A 9,644-nucleotide genomic window follows, 5' to 3' on the forward strand; every position below is an offset into this window, starting at 1 on the left:
TGGCCTACAGTGGCATCCACCAACTGATCTATCTGAGGTAGGGCTGTCCACGAGTAGAGTTGGCTCGGGTTTGGGCCTGACCCAGATTCGACCCGACTGGATCGGGCTACCAAAAGTGTGACTCACAACCAACTCGATATATGGTCAGACCCGGCGGTTTGGGTTATCGGTTGAACTGGTCGGATTCCTCTGGTCATCGGTTGAACTGGGCTTCGAATTGGGCTAAATTTGTGAATTTGCATGATTTTTTTAAACTCAATTTTGACAGGCATTTTGGGCCCAAAATAATGGGCTTACTTTTAACAAAGATTTATATATTTTTGAACCATGTATTTATATTATATGGGCCTCTTTTCACATCATTTATTTCAAATTGGGCCTATAAGCTCAGCTTGTATGCCATTACACAACTTTGAATTTTTTAGGCCTTCAGGCCTTATCAGCACAAACTTAATGTTTCTAACTCACATATAATGATAACAAATACTGTAAATAACAAGTAAAAACCTGAGCAATTAGAAAGCACATAAAAAAAAAACATAATATCACTTCTAACCATTTGTTAAAACCACACAATACAAGAATTTTTTTTTTTTTTTCAAAATGCCTTAGCATTAAGACCTGGGCAGTACCTTAAAAATCCAAAAACAAATTAAGAAAGTCTAATAATCACAAAAGCACATCCCAACCTATTAAACTTGCCAAGTTGTGCCAACCATTCCATATATGTTTATCAACAAACATTCCATACACAATTTACACAAGCCAGCCATACACAAGCCAACAAACATTCCATTTAACCATTCCATACACAACTTGCACAAGCTAGCAAACAAATTCTAACAAATAAATCAATTACAACCACACCACAAATATGGCAACAAAAGATAGTAAGAGCATCTTGCAATATTTCCATAGAGTCAAAGAAGGCAGAAAGGTAGTTACTGTAAGTGTGTAAGGCTGTAAACTACCAAGGCAGTAGCTAGTTATAATTAGTTACAATTATGAAATACCTAAGTATTTCCAAAAAATAGCTTTTCTAAAGCATTAAAGAGCAACTACTCTATAGTTAAGTGACTTAAGTCCATGACTTATAGAAAAGAAAACCTATAAACTTAATAAGTTTTCTTTCCTATAAGTTAGAAAAGCACTATGTCCAAAAGAACTTCCAAAATGTATCCAAAAATCTACCTCCTATACAAAATGTGTCTTTTCTCCTACAAGAAAATGGGCAAAAAGATATTTATCAATAGAAATATAAGGACAAGACCAAAAAATACAGAAAAGTAATAACCAAAACAATAGAGAAGGCAGAACCAAACTCAATAGAAATAACAGTAAGGGCAGAAACTTACCTAGTTAGTGATTAGTCATCAACACTAATTGAGATACCTTTGCTTGAGCTTGAACTTCCACCACCTACTGCGGCTTGATGTATAACTAGAAAAGAGAAAGAAATGAAGGGTATTAGATTAAATTTCATTTGCATAGACATATTTAATAGAACTTAATAAACAAAAAATTTGGAAGTTAACATATTACCTAAATCATGAAATTCATCTTCCAAGGTCTCTAACTCATTGATTTGCAAAAAGAAATTGGAACCAAGGCTTGAAGCCAATCTTGTGCACAAACAAGATTTTGAACCATGAGTGGAGAGAGTGAACTCTGAAATGGATCAAGTATGCATCCTCCGATACTAAACGCTGACTCAGAAGCAACAGTAGAAATATGTACAGCCAAAACATCCCTAGCTAATTTGGACAACACTTGATACCTATTTGACCAAAGAACCCCTCGCCAATTCAATCATCTCATCAGCCACTTCAATCCTATAAATTTCAGAAAAACAAAACTTCAAAAACCTCAACTTCTTTCTTGGATCAAGAACCACAGCCACATACAAGAGATGATTAATTTTATCCCCTTTCCCCCAATACTTATCAAACTTATATTTCATTTTAGTTGCCATGTTTTTTAAGAGGTGGTTTTGAGATTTACTTAAATGGGAAATATTCTCTTGAATGACAAACATCTCATCAAAAAAGGTGTTTGTAGTAACATACAAAGAACCTAAAAACTTTTTCATGGCATTGTAAAAAAGCTTCAAAAAACCCACAAATGTCCTACAATTTTGGAAATCAATACCACTAGGAGATCTCATACCACCACTATTCTCCTTATTCGTAAAGTATGAAGAATAACTATCATCCTCAAAGTCCATTCATATGAACACTTTCTCAAATTTTTGTGCGGTTTCTAACATGAGGTATGTAGAGTTCCACCTAGTTGGTACATCTAGACAAAGAAGAGACTTAGACTCTATACCTAATCTCTCCACAAAACCCATAAAAGTTTGATTCCTATTTGGTGAGGACTTCACATACCTCACAGCTTCACGCACCTTAGCAATGGATCCATCAATTTCTCTCATACCATCCCTTACAATCAAATTTAGGATATGTGCACAACACCTCATGTGTAAGAACTCATGTTCTAAAACAGTCCCCACTCAATCTTTAGTTACAATTTGCAAAAACTTAATGGTGGCACCATTTGAGCTAGCATTGTGCACTGTTAAAGGGAATATGCCATTAATACCCCACTCACGCAAACACATCTCAATCTTTCTACCTATAGTCTCCCCCTTATGGTCTTCAACTTGACAAAAATTCAAAATTCTCTTTTGCAATTTCTAATCATCATCAATAAAATGACCTGTAAGGGACATATAATTCAGATTTTGAATACTAGTCCATGTGTCCGTAGTAAGACACACCCTACAACCCTTCAAGGCCCCCTCTTAGTTTCTCTCTCTCAACACCATAAATGCCAATCACATCCCTAGCCATAATTTGATGAGATGGGATATCCCTAATTCGCAACTTAGGTTGTAAGTTTGTCGAATATCTTTGAAACCCATACCCTTCAACAAGCCTAAAAGACAACTCATCTATTATAACCATTTTAGCGAGTGCCAATCTAGAAGCCTCAACAGTAAAGGTTGTTGGTAGAAGCTGAAACCCTTCCTCCCCATCATTTTGGGTTCAAACGCTAAGGTTTGTTGCCCTTTAAGTGTATCTCTATTAGGGTTCTAAACTGATAGGCCAAAAACGTATTGACCCCTTGTGATGAATTAACCAATTAATTAACCAAGTGAATTAATTAAGTTCAATTACATGCAATAAGTGTGGCAGTACAAACAAATCACCAATTAACTAAATATGCAGTGAAAATTAAATGACACGGTGATTTTTTTTATGAATGGGGAAAATTTGCACGGCAAAAACCCCACTGAGTTATTTTAAGGTCACAACTCTCGAGAATCCACTATTATCAAAACAAGTGATTACAAGTAAAGGAATCCCAGTACCTTATACCAACCTACAGTTGAACCCTTACTCCAATACCCGATTGAACTTGTTTTGTAGTGACAATCTCTCCTTGTATTACACGGCTCCCAGTATGTGACTAACCAATAGATGCGCGGATCTTAGTATGAGACTTGATTGCTAACTTGAGAAGGATGTTGGCTGTAAAGTTCTTCTATTCTTCAAAAAATGAAGATCACAAAGTTGTTTGGTCACAAAACCCTACGGTGTACAAACACAGCAGCTTGTTCAAGAACTAGGGCAAACTAGGTTTCCGGTCACACTTGTAAAATTATGCTCTTGTGCAATTGTACTCTTGGCTGTGCAACCTGATACGACCCTTAAAATAATCCTTATATATGTTTAGGGTTATGAGAAAAGAAATTCTAAACATACATTCACAGATTGGATGAAAATCAGAACTGAAAATCTGAATTTCATAAACTTCGACAAATACCCTAGCTGTCAAGCAGTTGTCAAGCCTCGGGCTTAAACAGCTCTTTTTAAACCTCGATAGACGCTAGCTGTCGAGTTAGCTGTTGAGCTTTAATGAACATCACTTCTTCACTTGTTTCTTGGACAGACTTGCATGGCTTCAACACTTGAACTTGAAATCTTGTTTCTTGAAGCATTAAACACATCCTGGATCTACCCAATTACAAGTAAGGTGCGTTTTGTCAAAGAATTAGCCAATACATAAAATGTTGGCATAAGTTCCTAACATCCAATCACATATGTCCTAACATTAACACAAACTGGCACATGATTCAATAAATTAGCAGTACCATGCCCCTTACTATCAGCTAGATAAGTTTTTTGATAATAATTGCAAATAGCCTTAAAATGACCTTCACCAATATCTATTTTTTCAAAATGGTCCCGAGCAATAGACTTTTTCCTATTATTACACACCTTGCCTTTACCTTAAGGTGGAAGTGGGGGAACCTCAACATTAGTTGGAGTGGCAATAGGTACAACTTGGGCAATAGGTTCAGCTTGGGCAGTAGGTATTGTTTGGGAAGGGGGTGCATCACTAGAGGGTTTCATAACCTAAAGACATCAAATTTATGCATTAGCAAACTACCATAACAATGATACTACTAAACCAGTAACAAGAACACACACAAGTAACTCAACAACAACAATAGGTCAAAACAGCAACAAAAACAACAACAAAGTAACAAACAAACAACAATAAGTTAAAAGAGAAACAACTGAAGATAAATGATACCTTAGAGAATTCTTAGTTGTTAGGGATTCAACCTTGAAGAGGAAGCAAAAAGAGTAGCCTACTTGAACAAATTTCAACTCCTATATAAAATTAGGGTTTCAATTTTTTAAATTAGGAAAATAAAATGAATCAAACAAATTAGCAATACCATAAAATCAAATAAACAAAATAAAAACGTGTTAGGATTTCATCTTTTAAAATTAGGGGTTCATCTTTTTTTTTTTTTTTACAATGAAGATAGACTTATTGCTCATTAAAAAAAAAAAAAAAACAGAACAAGGAATAAAATTAGGGGTTCATCTTTGACCCAACAAATCAAATCAAGACAATTAGGGTTTCATATTTGAATCCAATCACTTGGTCTGTTTTGGTCCCCTAATCTTTGAATTAAACAAAAAAGTATAGAATCAAGCACATGTAACTCTAGGGCAGTACGGCTTAGCAATCTTTAAGTTGAACAAGATGAGCCCCTAATTTTCAATAAATTGAACAAGATTAAAAACTCATATCTCAAAAAATTAAACAAGATGAAATGCCCATATCTCAAAATAGAGAAAAAGATAGATGAAAAAGGAAGAAAATATACCCGAGGCTAAGAGTCTTAAGACTAAGAAGCTGATCCGTGAGCAACTGAGCATGAGAAGGCTTTAACTTATGGTGGAAAGTGAAGCGAAGCCGTGAGCCTGTGACTGTGGAGTGGTGATGAGGTGGCGGCTAGCTAGGGTTTGGAAAGGAGTGTATCTGTGAAGGCGGAGGGTATGGAGTGAGGGGTGGAGGGTATGGAGTGAGGGGTTAAGAGTTGAGACTAGAGACTTGAGATTGAGAGCAGAGAGAAAGGAGCCTAAGATTGAGACTAGAGAGACTTGAGACTTGAGATTGAGAGTAGAGAGAATGGAGAATGATATTGAGAGTGAGATTTTGAAATATGAGAGAGCTATGACTGTGAGATACTGATATTGTTTGGATTAGCGAGTATAGGTAGAAGTCTGATGGGATTGAACACTGAGGCCATTTCAATTTTAGGCTTTTAGCCATTCTGATTCTTCTGAAGTTCAGGCGATCTAATGTTTGCTTTGGTGATTTGATCTCTGCTTTTGCTTGGAAGGAAGACTCTAGATGGTAGATGGTGTTGTGTAGTTCTCAATTAGGTAGTGCTCAGTCTTATCATCCTCAATTTACACATGACTAGATGTTAGATGGTGATTTGATCTGATATTGTAATTTTTTTTTTCTCTAAAACTTCAGTCAGGTCTGGTTATACGGGTTTTTAAACCCTTAACCCGCTACCCGAACCGAATAGTCAAGTTTTATGAGAGAAGGACCCGAATCAGACCTGTCAAGGGCTTCGGGTCGACCCGTTGGGCTTTGGGTTGGTCGGATTTGGGTGGTTTGGTCAGGTCCTGGACCCGTTGGATAACCCTAATCTGAGGCATGGGAAAGGGGTCCTTGGGGCAAGCTTTGTTCAAATCCGTGAAATCAACACATACTCGCCATTTCCCATTTTTCTTCTTCACCACCATCATGTTGGCCAACCATTTAGGGTAGAACACCTCCTTAATAGCCCCAGCCTGCTTGAGCTTGATCACCTCCTCCTTTATAGCCTCAGAATGCTCTTTAGATGAGCGTCGATGCGGTTACTTTTTGGGGATGATGGTTGGATTGACATTTAAATGATGACAAATGAAATTTGGATCCACCCTAAAAGCTTCGTAAGCACTCCATGCAAACACATCAATATTCTTCCTTAGAAACATTATCAGCTCTTCCTTCTCTCGAGGAGACAGTTGTGCTCCAACCTGGAAAAACCTTTCTGTATCATTATCTATAACAATTTTTTCTAACTTCTCGCACTTTGCCCCTTCCGTTACCACATCCATAAATAAAACCGACATTTTTGATTGCTATAAGCCCTCTCTAGCAGAGGCCGAGGACTCCATTCTAGTCTGATGCCTAATTGCAGCCACTAAGCACTACCTAGCCATTGATTGGCTTCTAACCACTTCCTCTACCCTGCCCTCTGATAGGTACTTCACGTTGAGATGCAGAGTGGAAGAAATGACCCTCATGGCATGAAGCTAGGGTCTCGCCATAATGGCGGTATAAAGAGAATAAGCATCCACAACAATGAAGTCCACCTCGACCACCTCTGAACTTACCTGGACCGGTAGTCTAATTTGACCCATTGGGACAACAACTTCTCCATCAAAACCTACCAAAGGTGAATCATAGCTTGCCAAATCCTCAAGTTTCAACTTTAGCCCTTGTACAAATCAGGGTATATGATTTCTGCTTTACTGCCTTGATCCACCAACACCCTCTTCACATCGTAGCCCCCTATTCTAAGAGTGACCACTAGGGAATCGTCGTGTGGCTGCACAGTTCCAACCTTCTCTTCATCAGAAAAACTCAGTGTTGGTCGGACCTCCATCCTACTCCTCTTTGGCACAGGGGAGGAGTCCTCTACGAGTGGCTGAGCTATGGACAGTACCCTAGAAGGGTGGGAACCTGTCCTTCCTAGAGTGGCAAGAATAACGTTGATTATGCCCAGAGGTGGCTTTGAAGAAGCATCTCTTTAAGATTCTGACCCTGCCTGGCCTCCTTGCCCATTGGGGTGATATAAAAATTGCTTTAATCTACCACCTCAGACCAGCTACTCCAGGTGATTACACAAACTTCTGCAATTCTTTGTAGTATGCCCTCGCTCCTAGTGGTATTGGCAATGAAGGTTTTGGTTGCGCTTCGTGGGATCCCCTCCCATCTTATTTGACCATAAAAAATATGGTTCATTCTTAATTTTTTCTAGGATTTGATGCATTGGCTCTCGGAATACAGTATTAACCACTTGAGCAATAGCAGTTCTAGATTGCCTAGTAAAATCCCGCCGAGGACGATTATTATTGTACTTGCCCGACCTGAAGTCCCTCATATCCTGAGGGACCACCTTAGCCTTATCTTTACCCAGCTATTGGTCATCCTCGACCCGCTTATACTTGTCAATGCGGTCCATAAGTTGATGCATATTTTTGACAGGCTTTCTAGTCAAACACTTCCTTAAACCGTGCTCGGCAAGTAGGTTGACCTTGAATGTCTTTATAGCCACGTTGTCAAAATTCTCATCTATTTCATTGAACACTTCCCAGTATCAGTTAGAGTACGTCTTCAGGTTTTCCCCCTCTCATATAGTCATATACAACAGGGAGTCCAGAGGTCGAGGAACTCTGCTGCAAGTGATGAAACGAGAACCAAAGGCTCTTGTAAGCTCTTTAAAGAAGGCAATAGAGTCTTCCTCCTTACCATTGAACCATCTCATCCCCACAGGCCCCAAAGTGGATGGGAACACTTTACACATCAAGGTTTCATTCTTGGAGTAAACAGTCATTCTCTAGTTGAAGTGGCTCCACAAGGTCTGTCCTGCCATTGTAGATAGTGAACGTTGGCTGAGTAAACTGCCAAGAAAGCTTCCCCCTTTTTAGTCCTTTGAGTAAAAGGTGACTTAGAAATTTGATTTAGGGCCCTGCTCGGAGCATTGTTGCCCAGTCCCTTATGAGACAGACTTTTCCCTCTCTGCCTATAATGGCGCTCCTCGTCACACGAAAAAGACTCACTGGGGGGAGTCCTTAACCTAGGTCGGTAGCTGTTGTCACTATCACCGCCAGAAGAATGGTTAGAACTAAAGGGAGTCTCCCTACGTCGCTCGCGGCATAACCTCCTACGAAACCGGTCAATCTCTAGCTGCATGCTTCTAGTATTTTCTTCATAGGAGATGTGACTCCCACTACGAGACTGGCTCCTACTAATCTGTGCGGTGTGCACACTAACCTCTCAATCCCTTCTCTGCTTAAGATTCACAAAATGATCTTGACGTTGAGACCCAACGGACTCCTCCCGGTTTGGCCCCGAGCCTACCATAACTAAACGCTAATCTCACCAAAGCCCAAGTAGGAATGGCAACGGGTCGGATTCGGGCCGGGTTTTTCTATACCCGAACCCGACCCGCGAGTCTGCTACTGTAACCTGAACCCGGCTCATTTAATAAACGGGTTTTTTTCCACCCCAAAGGGCCCTGTCCCTCATGCCCAGCCTAGTCCAAAATCAAAAACAAAAATTTTGATTTATGATTTTTTGGCCCAAAATCACAATCACAAACACATATCCAAATACAATCACAAACATAGACACAAAAATTACAAACACAGATTTCAGATCTATAATTTTCCCTTTCAAAATCAAAAACTAAACACAAATTTCAAATCTATGATTTTCATTTTTCCCTTTTAGAAATCATAAACACAAACACAAACACAAACTTACATGATTGAGGCGAATTGAACCTAGAAAAAAAAAGGAAAAAAAAATGGAGAACGAGGTGGAGTGAGGCCATGGGCGAGGAAGATGAGAGGGATAGAGGACCGTGCAACAGTGCGAGATCGGCGACGGTGAGGACGAAACAGAGTTGAGAGAGTAGAGAGCTTGGGACCGGTGACATTGACAAAGCTTAGGACGGAGGCGAAGGCTTGGGACGGCTGCGAGAGTTGGACCGGCAGTGAGAGGTTGGGTAGTTGGCCGATGGTGAGATTGAGAGTGAATGAGATTGTGATTTGTGAGTAAGAAAGTGAGATTGTGTGAGTGAGATTGAAGAGAAGAGATGAGAGAGGCGGGCTGTGTGAGCTGAAATGAAATGAGGATGAGCTTAGGGTTTATAAAAAAAAAAAAAAAAAAAAAATATATATATATATATATATATACACACACACATGAGGGTCTTTTAGAAATTAGATATTATATATATAACCGGGTCGGGTCCAGGTTCGAGCCAGATTTTTGTAAAAACCTAGACCCGACTCGGACCCAATTCGGGTTTTTTTTTTTTTTTTAAACCCAAACCTGACCCTATTCCATATTGAATCGAGTAAAATTCGGCCCATTAGGGTTGGACCGGACCGGGCCGGGTATCCACAGGTCGGGCAGAAATTGCCATCCTTAAGCTTAAGTAGTTTCCACAGAAGGCGCCAATTGTAAGGGTGCAATTTGACTACGTGACC

General features: G+C 39.4%; 1 pseudogene; it reads right to left on the reverse strand.

Annotated features, from left to right (window-relative positions):
- Nucleotides 1–1,777: 1,777 nt before the first annotated feature.
- On the reverse strand, nt 1,778–4,418 carry LOC142625436 (zinc finger BED domain-containing protein RICESLEEPER 2-like; annotated as a pseudogene).
- Between the last annotated feature and the right edge of the window lie 5,226 nt (nt 4,419–9,644).

Source organism: Castanea sativa, chromosome 2 (assembly GCF_040712315.1).
Source record: "Castanea sativa cultivar Marrone di Chiusa Pesio chromosome 2, ASM4071231v1".
Lineage (NCBI taxonomy): Eukaryota > Viridiplantae > Streptophyta > Magnoliopsida > Fagales > Fagaceae > Castanea > Castanea sativa.